This window comes from Cephus cinctus, unplaced genomic scaffold (assembly GCF_000341935.2).
Source record: "Cephus cinctus unplaced genomic scaffold, Ccin1 Ccin1_scaffold0104, whole genome shotgun sequence".
Lineage (NCBI taxonomy): Eukaryota > Metazoa > Arthropoda > Insecta > Hymenoptera > Cephidae > Cephus > Cephus cinctus.
This window is the reverse complement of record NW_014332841.1, coordinates 53,911-65,547: the sequence shown is the minus strand read 5'-3', so window position 1 is coordinate 65,547 and position 11,637 is coordinate 53,911. Positions and strand designations below refer to the sequence as shown.

General features: G+C 40.9%; 1 long non-coding RNA gene across 1 annotated transcript; it reads right to left on the bottom strand.

Annotated features, from left to right (window-relative positions):
• Nucleotides 1–1,404: 1,404 nt before the first annotated feature.
• LOC112495456 lies at nucleotides 1,405–11,631 on the bottom strand. The gene is made up of 2 exons (XR_003061915.1): nucleotides 1,731–11,631; nucleotides 1,405–1,649 (listed from the first exon to the last, which is right to left on the bottom strand). It is a non-coding gene; the product is annotated as an uncharacterized LOC112495456 (long non-coding RNA).
• Between the last annotated feature and the right edge of the window lie 6 nt (nucleotides 11,632–11,637).

Below are 11,637 nucleotides of genomic sequence, written 5' to 3'. Positions count from 1 at the left end.
TTTTGTAAGTTTTCTCAAGCGCGTCGCCTAATGTTGTCTAAATCATCCATTAGGTCTTCTAGGTAATTATCATAGGTTCTTTCGGTTGATTCGCACACGAAACTTGACGGCATACGTGCTGTTCTACCGTATATTAATTCGTGCGGAGTATATCCTGTACTTTCGTGATAACTAATGTTATATGAAAACATCGCCATCTCTAACCACTGATCCTAGTCGACTTTGCCTGTTTTATAATGTTTCAGATAATCTGAATTGTGTGGATTGTGCTCGGAAAGCAGTGGTTTGCAGTTATTTGATTTGAAATCGTTTAGCAAATTCTATCATGAAAGAACTGATGAAGCAGCGATCCTGAACCCGTTACAATTGTTTGAGGGGTACCAAATTGGCAAATAAAATTTTTAGTAAACGCCTCAGTCATTGTACTAGAATCCATTTCACCTATCGGCACAGGGATTGAATATTTTGAGAGATCATCTTGAATAGTTAGAATATAGCAATTTCCGGAAGCAGTGAATGGTGAAGGTCCTACGAGATCTAGAGTAACCTTATCGAATGTATTGAGTGGTGTGTCAGTGATTATCATCGGCTGACGTGTCTTATTACGCACTAGTTTCTTCTTCTGACAACTATTGCATGCTAGTATGTATCTCCTAACATCTTGCTTCATATTCTTCCAAAAATAGTTGTCGTATTTGTGATTTTGCTTCTGTTGTGTCTGCAAATTGTTACAATTGGGAGAGCAACAGGTGCATTCGGACCAGTTTATTGTTATAAAACACTATGCTTATAACCCATGACCATTGCCATCGTGTTATCATAAATTGGCATCATCCTCCCATGTTCCATAGAGTTATTGACACAGCGTTCTCAATTCTATCACACACGCGATCTCTTGGACGGATGCATGCACGCATTGCGACCCCAATAACATTCACAGTTCCAAGAGCACAGTTCTCCGATCGCGCGTGACTGCCCGAAATGTTGGACCACCATAGGAACAACACTCGAGGTCGCTCATAGAACCGTGCAGTTCCGCAATCAGTCGCCGAAACACATTCGACTCCACGAGTGCGAATGCCCGGTGAGTTGAATCCCCATTAGGATAACACACACAGTTGCTCCGACGACCCAAGCAACGTTTCGGTTGGCCAACTGCCGAGCCGATTCCACGAGCACAATTGACCCAACTAGTACAACTGCCAGGTGCATTGAATTCCCGACGAAATAACAAACGCGGTTGCTCGGTAACGAAATGCAAAGAATCTGAGAACTTGAAGGCTTCCGCTGTCATTACCGATCAATGTGACGTTAGGTTTCGAATTATTAATCATGAACACTATGTGTCAATAGAACGAATGAATGTCCAGTAATATAGGAAGGCACGAATTCAAAACACTATGATACAAGAATGAGTTATATATTTGAAAAGAACTTACATATTACTGCCAGTGAACACTGCTTAATGTACAAAACGAAACTGCCCCAACTTACTCCTATCTTAAAACTGTCCCCTCTTTGGCCTTCCCCTTCTTGGTTGCCGTGTCCCTTCCTCCCTTCCACATGTGGGCGTCAACAATAGTCTTGACGTATGCGTTTGTAAGTTTAAGTAATTCTTTTGTGTCCTCCTGCTGTCGATGAATGATATTCTGCGATAACGTTCATTCTTTGATTTAGTTGTAACATTTTGACTTGGTTAGTGCAAATAATAAACTTTAAAGGTTGATTACCTACTAAAGATTGAAATATTTCCTTGATTTTGTCCCATTTCAATAGTCTATTTTTATGTTCCCTAGAGACATAATAATAATAATATTTATTGAACTAGGTGTATTGGGATACATTTTATGAAATGGGATTTCATTACATAAAAATCTGCAAGAGGTTTTTTACAAAAACCTGTGCGCAGACCTAGTTTAACTTATAGAACTAAAAATTAAAATTAAAAACTTAAAACTAGAAATAACACTTACAAATAAGCTTTATACAAAAATCCTCCTATTTGATTAAGTCATTTAATGCTATTAAATGGAGGTTTAACAATTTTTGCGTATTTTTGCTTATCAATATTTTTAATTGCCTCTTAATAAAGTCTTTGTTTTTACTCGCTTCTTTTAAATTTGTATCTAAGCTATTAAACAGTTTAATTGCTATAATTCTGGAACTATTCAAAGCTAAAGTTTTATTTATGATAGGTAGAGTGATTTTATTTCTAGTGATTTTGGTAGATTCTTTAAATTTGATTGATAGATCATTGTAGTTATGAAGAATTGATTCTAATAGAAAACTTTGTTTTATAGATAAAGGCAGCCTTATTTTATTATCTTTAATACGAACTTTTTTCATTAGTCTATTTTGTGCTCTTTGTAAACCTGATAAAGCATTATCGTACGCTCCTCCCCAGGCAACTACTCCATAGGTTGCTTTACTGTGGAAGAAAGCGTAGTACGTTGTCATAAGTGAAAATGCATTCATGGAATATGACAGCTTATAAAAATATACACTACATTAATTGTATTAATCTTATGAGATTTGATTCGATGCATTAAATTCTCAAATAATTCTTGAATTTCTTCTGACGTAGCATGAATGTGAGAGAGCATCATAATAAAGTGAAGATTTCCTCTTGTTTGATGCTCATAAATTTCTCCTGCTTTAAGTGGTCCCTTAAGCAGTCTACCATCTTCGGCTAAAGGGTCACCTCCATTCCCTATAGGTTTTCCTGACTTGTCTACGAAATATGCAATCGAATCATAGTAAGATTTCCTTCTATTATTTCTTCAGTGCATTCCTGATTAGAATTTCTTGTATCGTCCTCATTCCCCTCTAATGGTTGATGGACGAGCACGGTCGTTACACCTATGTTTGCGTCCTCGTCAGATTCTCCGTGATTAATAGGAATTGAAATGTCTCTATGAGATTGTATTGATGACCTTGAATTGGATTCGTACTCTTCATTGGCATCTTCTGCCTCTAAAGGTAGAAGTTGAGCCTGTTCTAATTCGACCGGGTTTCTCGATAATGCATCTGTATTGAGATTAATTTTCCCGTTTTTGTAATGCATCTCATAATCGTATTCGGATAGTTTTAACTTTCATTCGATTATGCGGGATGTAGAGTCAGCGGATTTGTGAAGACACGTAAGCGGCCTGTGATCAGTTACTAATGTAAACTTTCGTTCATATAGATAAGGTCGAAAGTGTTTGACGGCGTATATGATGGCTAACATCTCCTTTTCGATCACTGATTAATTTTTTTTTGCAATTTTTATATGCAACTGGTAAATCGCTCCCGTTTGGGCCTTAACTGCGTACAGCACCTATCGCATAGTTAGAGGTGTCTGTTATTAGAACGAATGGTTTACTAAAATCTGGAAACTGAAGAATTGGATTTTTGCAAAGTTTTTCCCTTGAAGTATTAAAAGCTTTTTGTTGCTCTTCTCTCCATAAAAACGGAACATTTTTCTTTAAAAGACTCGTCAATAGACTCGCAGTTTTTGAAAAATCTTTAATAAATCTTTGGTAGTAACCTGCTAAGCCCAGAAATTGTTTAATATTTTTTTTGATTTCGTGTAACTAGAAATTTCCATACTGCTTCTATCTTCTTTGGATCTAGTTTGCTTCGTTTTCGCCAATAATATGCCCTAGATATGATAAGCAACTTCTTTGCGTAAAAATTCACATTTACCTGGCTGAAGTTTGAAATTAGCATTGTTAAGTCTAGACATCGATGCTTCGAATTTGATTTGATGTTCCTCTAAGGATTTAGCATAAATTACTATATCGTCCAGATATACAAAGAGTTAATTTCCCTGAAGTCCCGTAAGTACTCTGTCCATAAGTCTTTAAAATGTTGCAGGTGCATTCTTTAATCCAAAAGGCATTTAATTATATTCGTAATGTCCATGTGGTGTTGTAAATGCTATTTTATGGCAATCCTCGGATGCCATTTCCATTTGATGAAATCACGAAGCTAAATCGAATACTGAAAAGTGTTTAGCGGCTCCTTATTGATCTAATATCTCCGTAATATTTGGAAGTGGATATGCGTCACCTGTTGTTTTTTCGCTAAGTCTCCTATAATCTATAACCATTCTCCATCTTTTGTTTCCTTGATGATCTGGTTTTTTAGGCACTATCCAAAGTGGTGAATTATAGGCTGACTCAGACGGTTTGATAATCTCGTTATCCAATAGTTCAGTGACTTGTTTCCTAATCTCCTCCTTGTGTATAGGCGGATAACGGTACTGTCTAGTGTTGATAAGGGTTCATAAGGTTCTAAGGGTTCACCTGGTAAATGAAAGTTTCTACCATGCTTTTTGATTTACTCTATTACCGAATCCTTTTCCTCTTGATTTAAGTTATCGAGTCGTAAGAGTTCAAGGAGTTAGAATTTCTGTTTTCTTGTAAAATAGTAATATCATTGATACTATGGAGCTGGTAAGAGTTATTTGTTTCAATGAATGTAGCAAATTTATCAGTGATTTTAGCAACATCAGCATAGGAAGGTTTATCCCAATATTCTTGTAACTTAACCCAAGGTTTTTCTATAATAACCTCTTCTTGCGATACATTGATAGCAAGAATATGTTCGATGCCTTCACGATTGGTTACTAAAGCTTCACCTAAGTATACGTTATTACCCACATCTAGACGAAGCATATACCCTGCGATTACTTCAGTATTTATGATATTGACAGAAATTTGAATTTTAGTTCTTGCTGGAAGTGTAATTGAACTTGCTGTTTCGAAGGGAATAGTGTAGTCATTAAATTCCAAATATCGCTCTTTGAAATTAATTACAGCTTCATTTCCATTAAAAAACGGTTCTTCGATAATTACGTCTTGTATAATAGGAAAATCGTCTGATACTATATGAAATATAGTGTTCACTTCTTCTATGTGAAGTAGTACTTGTTCCTGGGTTTCTACGTAATTCGGTGTAATTTATTTGAGATAGTATGTTTTTGTATCTATCACTGGTGTTTCAGGATTAATGCAACTTTTCTTAATTATATTAAGTTCGGCTCCTGAGCTTATCATCATAACCGGATTACTAATTATTTCGGGAGAGTATAGTTTTATTGTTGGGACTCGGGTTGGGTTACCGACGTGGATGGTTGCAATTATTCCTTTGGTTTTGCTATCACTAGGCGTATCCCATGTATGTTCTGACTGTCGCCCAATTGTCGAAGATTCGACTCGTTTTGCTTTCTCATAGAGGAAACTATGTATTCATGTAAAATTTTTTTTCGAGATTTTCATGTTAGAATACTTAACATGGTCTAAAACGTCAAGAAAAGTGGTTTAGAAAAAATGCTCGCGCGCGTGTGTGTATGTATGTGTGTGTGCAGGGCTTCGAAAATTCAATCGCCTCTTACTCAATAACCGTTAGAGCGATCGGACTGAAATTTGGCACGCAAGTAAAGTAGTTATTCCTCTTTATATGTTGCGACTTTTAATGAAATATATGCAGTCATTCAGATTTTATATAATTTTGAATTTTTTGAAAAAAGGGCGTGGTTGCTCTAACTTTCGTAAAGGTTCGACGATTCAGCTAAATAGTTCTTCGAAACTGAAGATACGTTCAATGTTTTTTGATATTGAATTTCGACAAGATAGCTAAAGCGGTTCAGATTTTACGTGGTTTTCAAATTTTCAAAAAATTATCGTTATTGCATCAGCTTCCGTAAAATTTAATGAAGTAAGCCAAAACTTTGTACACAACAAAAATATGATGCAACGATGTTTGTTACAGCGCTTCATAGCTGTATATAACGTGGCTTGTTTTTTTAGATTATACATTTTTTATTTTTTATTCCTGTAAGTAACAAAATTCAATTGTATGTACTGTGACGTACTGGGCCACGGAAATGGCCCAGGGTCTCGCAAGAACAGCTATCGCTAATACCACGGGAAAGGGGGAACTCAAAAGAAAGTGAAACACGGTGTAAAGTAGAGGAGAATATAATTAATACTACAAATGTCAATACCAAGAAAAGAATAGAACCGCAAAGAAATCAGAACTTAATACCATAGAAAACTAAACCGCTCCGAACACGCTAACAACACGCGGCTCACGCAGGAGCACGCGGTGTCACACCGGACGTTTAAACGGACTAGTGGGCGAGGGGAATCAGGGAACGGGGGAGCAGGGTATTGGCAAGGGGCCAGGAGGGACAGGAGGGCATACCGGCACTAGATATCTCGAAAACAACAAATGGACGCCAGCTACTTATTCGGCGTAGCGCCGTTGAGTGACCTCAGAAGTTCCTCGAATATTTACTCTAACGCGACATGGCACGGCTAGCAGGGGAGGATGTGAGGGGGTCTCAGGGAGGAAGGTTCCCGAACGCGAAAATGGCTACTTACAAATACCTCGGGTTTCACAATATTCAAAAATGGCGGGGAAGGGAAAGGGCATGGGGTTTTCCAAAAGGGGTGCAAGATACTAAGTTAGAACGCACGCAATATACCACTGGCCGCACGCGGTTGGCGGAAGGCCAGACTAAAACTCAAAAAGATAAGCTACGCAAAAAGGCCGGTCCACGTGGGAACGGCTCGCCAAATCCAAAAGGGGAAATCCACGATCTATTAAAACGCAAAAGCAAAAGGGGGTAGGCGTAAAAGGTGGGAGATAGGGAAAACTCAATAACTCAATACTCACGCAACGATTCCGCAACACTCGATATAATCCAAATTCGCAATTATCCCACTCTCACTCGCAATTTCGCAATCCGCAAAAGGTTCACTCTATCACTCTCAATTCCCTGGCTCGAAGTGGTGAAATTTCCGGTCGCTCTGGCCCTCGTGGGCCTCCAGGGCTTCGGTGATTGGCTGGGGCTGCTCAGCTGAGAGGGCTACGCACTCTGGCATTGGTCGGCAGTTCCGGCATGGCAAGGCATTGGTCCTTTTCATATCTTGCGGAGTTGCCGGGTCCGTCCAGGGTCTCGTGTCGGCGGCACGGCGCTGGCTTTGCCGGCGCGCGCCGGTAAATATAGCGGCCTACAGGCCTGTCAAAATCCTCCCGGGCACGTCCGCGGTTTCGGAGGGAGAGGGCTCCACCGCTGTCACACGGGACTTTTTCCTGTCCGTGTGACGGGACTGCACCGGGGCTGCATCTCGGTGGCGATGGTGGCGGGCTGGCGGGCATCATCCCACGGGAGTCTCGATCAGCTGTTTCTCCTGTCCATGCCTTCCGTTACCTCGGCAACGTAGCCACTCTCTCGGTCCATCCAGGGATGATGTGTCCTCGTAGATGGTCCACGGTAGCGGTCCTCGATGATGGTCCTGGAGCCAGTGCCCTACGGGGAATGATGACAGGGAGGGAAGGGTGGAGGGAGGGGATCTTAACTCTAAATACAACAGACTCAAAACACTAAATAAACGCAATAAACAGTAATTCCCAATACCCTACGCAATACTCGTGCTCGGGGCCAGTGGTGACCTCGAGCTAGGTGGCAGGGAGGAGTTCATTGTAACATTTTTGTTACAGTACATAACTCGTGAACTCTTGCAAAGCTTCCTCTATGAGGAAGCCAAAATTAATCAAAGAACTTCCTCATAGAGGCTTTATGAACGACGGAAAAGAATCAAGAAGCAAAGTGTAAGATTCTACTTTGCATCACTGTGATAGAAATAATCGAGTAAAATAATGAGGAAGCAATTTGCATGGTTCTACTTTGGAGTCTTTTTTCGAATTGCTTTCGAAAGGCCGTATTTCCTTTCTTAACTGAATTATTATAGACTCTTTTACGACATTCTTCAATTGTATGACCAATATTTTTACAATAACGACAAACTACCGGTCCGGGATTAGAATTTGAAACGTATGCATTTCTTGAATTAGGATTTTTCCTAACAGCGTGCGCAAAATCGAATGTTGCGCACGGGTTTGCGTGCGCAAAGTGCCCCATTCCCGCACTGTCAAACGCGTGTGCAAAATCGAATTTTACGCAGCTTGTTAGGAAAAATAGTATACGATACACGTGCGCATAGGCGTCTCCCGCACTCGTCTCTTTTGTCACCCTCGCTACGCTCGGGCGACAACCGACCCGACTCTTGCGGGAATCACCTACTTTGCGCACTTGTATCGTAATATACTATTGTTTGTCTTCATCGGCTTGTAGACGCTTGGCACAGCTTGTTTAAAACAGTTCTCGACTGCATGTCCACTCTTCTTACAAAATCATCATTCTATGCCACTTGTTTGAACTGAGTGTATGTTAGGGGTTTTAGCCTTGATTGTTTTATTAGTCGATGTCACATTCTGGATCTCAGTCTTTAAGGATGTATAGAATTGGTTTTCCTGATTTGCGATCACTGCGGCTTCTAAAGTGTCCGAAAGGTTGTTTAATAATTTAACAGAGTCCATTCTAGAAACTATTTTTGGTTTTAATACTCGAGTAAAACATAATACCCAATCTCTAACCAAGTCTTTGTTAAGTCTGACCTTGTCGACTATGCCTCCTTCTCCTTTAGTTCTTTTACGAAGGGCTTCTGATAAGTTTTCTAGGCAAGTGAAAAATGGGCAGATGTATGATGCCAGAGTTTCATCTTCTTTTTGATACATAGTCCCCATTACACCTTAAAATTTGCCCACTGAAGCTAAACCTGAGTAGAATTTCTCTAATTCTTTGATAAATCCATCAAAGTTTCTGATTCCTTCATTTATGAGGAGCGATTTAGCTTCGCCTAGAAGTTTGTCATGTAGTAATCTGACGAAAAGCGTAATGACTGTTGGAGAGATCAGCTCCTTGGCATATACGCAGGACGGAATAAAAGTACCTACCGGCATATTAGTTCCATCGAAAGTGGGAACTGTCTCTAATGCTTATTTTATTGCAGAATAGGGTAAATAAACTGGAGGGTATTAAAAACCTTGTACGTTGACTGGTGGTACAGAACCAAAAGTTCATGTAGACGGATTGGATTGCAAAATTTTATCGGCTGTTACTGCATACCTGAGTCTTCCAATTCTGTACCTGAAACCTCGTGGGTACTGCAAGTCTCGAGGAGCTTCAGGTTTATCTTTTATGTAAAGACTTAATAAAGGATTAGTATGACAAATTCCTTATGAACTGCGACGGTTATCTCAGTCATCGACAAAACGGAGTTCTACACAACGGAAATCGGGAGCGTGAGTGGTCTCGGCAAACTCAAAAATGTGGGTTGGGCGCCAGGCACCCTCTAAGGAGCACCACGAACTCTAGGCTCGTTATCGACACAAAAATCCGAGATAACCAATTGCCACCAGGCAAACTAAACCTAAATCAGCCACCAGGCGAACTAAATCTAAAGTTACCACCAGGCAAACTAACCCTAACGGCCACACGGCCAACACAACAGATAGGGGCACCAGGGCCAAGAAAAGGGTATCTCAAAACGTAACTAACCTAAGGGCACCACGGCCAAGAAAAGACTAGAAAACGTAATTAAACTTAAGGTTACCCGGAACTCGAAAGATAGTACAAAATTAGACCACTACACGTCTACGGTACGCCGCTTCGGAGGCTAGCTCGTCGGAAGCGTCGCGGCGTTCAAGAGGTAAGGAAGGAAAGAATTCAGCCAAGGACTTATAGGAAAGTGATACGAAAAACTATAAGAAAATAATCCAAATTAATTAGTTAACGCACCAGAGCTGTATCAAGCAGAACAAAAGTCCAAATAATCAATAGACGCAATACCCACAATTACAAAAACATTAACTCAGGCATTACTGAGGGTGTGAGTGAAAGCCAAGCATAGGTTTACAAAAATCATAAAATTAATTCACAGTGATCGGTATCTAAAATCGGAAGCTATACAATGCAAAAGAGAATAAGGATCACTAAATATAATGTAGAAGACTATAGACGCAGCCTGCTTATCGGAAAATCTCGGCAGCAAAGGCGCTACGCCTGAGCGCGCACGCGAGGGCACGCGGACTCGATATTTCTACAAGACGATATCCACGGAAAATAATACGGTTGAAAGAAACGAATTATTCGGAATAAACTAACAAATTCGTTTGGAAATTATATACACAAATAGCGATAACAACAAAAATCGGAACACAAGGAATGGCAGCGAAACGATCTGCGCGGTTCCAATTCTCGCATTCGCGAAATTATAACCGCGGTCCACAACCGTAATAAGAAAGAGTCACGCAAAAGAAATTATAACTACAAAGGAACCCGACAAAGGATGCTATACGCGGGTTAGCTAACACCAGTTCGAAAATCGCGGACACGAAAAGTAGCACCATAAATAGAAATATCACAATAAATTAATACAAGATATGGCACAGAAAAGATATTCTAGTCAGAAAAAGATAGAATATTATAATGAGTAGTATTTCATTATCGTTGCAGCGGAAAGACGTTCTCGGTACGGGTAGTCCAATTTCGAAATCGGCCGAAGGCGCGACGTCGAGGAACGTCAACAAGCAAGGTCGCCTCGGAGGGCGGCTCGCACGCAACGTCGGAAGGACATGTGCGACACGCAAAATTCACAAAAGTTCCACCGAGAATATAACGATGAAATTACAGTAAGGTTCGGCAACGACAATTAGACACGGCACACCATCAAGAAATTACAGAAATAAGAACGGAAGATATCGTATACAAAAATAGGATATTAGATTCGGAATTACACTTCAGCAAAGTCAACGGAAGTTTAGCAAAAACCCAAGAAAAGAATTCGGTTTAACGTATTTTAATTCGAAAGAGGAACATAAGATTATGCAAAAGATAGACGGCGTGGGCTCGCCACTAAATTTAACCAAACTTAGGGTTTGGAAATCTCACAATGATTTTACAGAAAACGAATTATAATTTGTCGGTTAACGATATCTAATATTAATCGGCACCCGAATATAACTCTCTCTCTCTCTCTCTCTCTCTCTCTCTCTCTCTCTCTCTCTCTCTCTCTCTCTCTCTCTCTCTCGGGCGAGAGATGTACGGCGACTTCGAAATAAATACTGTGTGCCCCTTATTCTTGCATTTTTTCTCACGATGTGCATTTTACCCCTCAGGAACAACTAATCATCCCGACGAGAGTGGACCGGCGTAGCCCGGCCGAGAGATTCGGGGTCCGGGTGCTCAGGGAGCTCCGCCGCCGGAGATTCATGTGCCGGCGGACGGTGGAGGCGATTTGGGGACTTGGGGTCTTCGCGAGCGACGAAGATCCCCCGGACTTCCTGGGATTGATCCGGCTATTCGGAGAGGAGTGCCCGATATGCGGGCGAGAGATGTAGGGCGACTTCGAAATAAATACTGTGTGCCCCTTATTCTTGAATGACGTATTCCTGGAATATTTCCGTTCGTTCTCCGGCTGTGGCCATCCCGCTTCCTTCTTAGTGCTCATTGAAGTTTTTTAGGCGGTTTGCGTGAACCAGGATGGTCTTCCGACCCATCTTTATAGTGTAGTTAACCGCCGAATTTCTCGCGATTACTTCGTACGGGCCTATCCACTTCGGGGTCAATTTAGCTGAACGCCCGCGCCGTACGGCTTCGTTGTGGAGTAGGACTCTATCTCCGATGCGGTATTCTTCTATTTTCGCGTTCGCGTCGTAGGTCAGCTTAGACCTTTCTTTGGCGTAACGTACGTTAGCCCCGGCTACCGTCCATGCGGCGCGTAGCCTTTCCCTTAGTTCCTG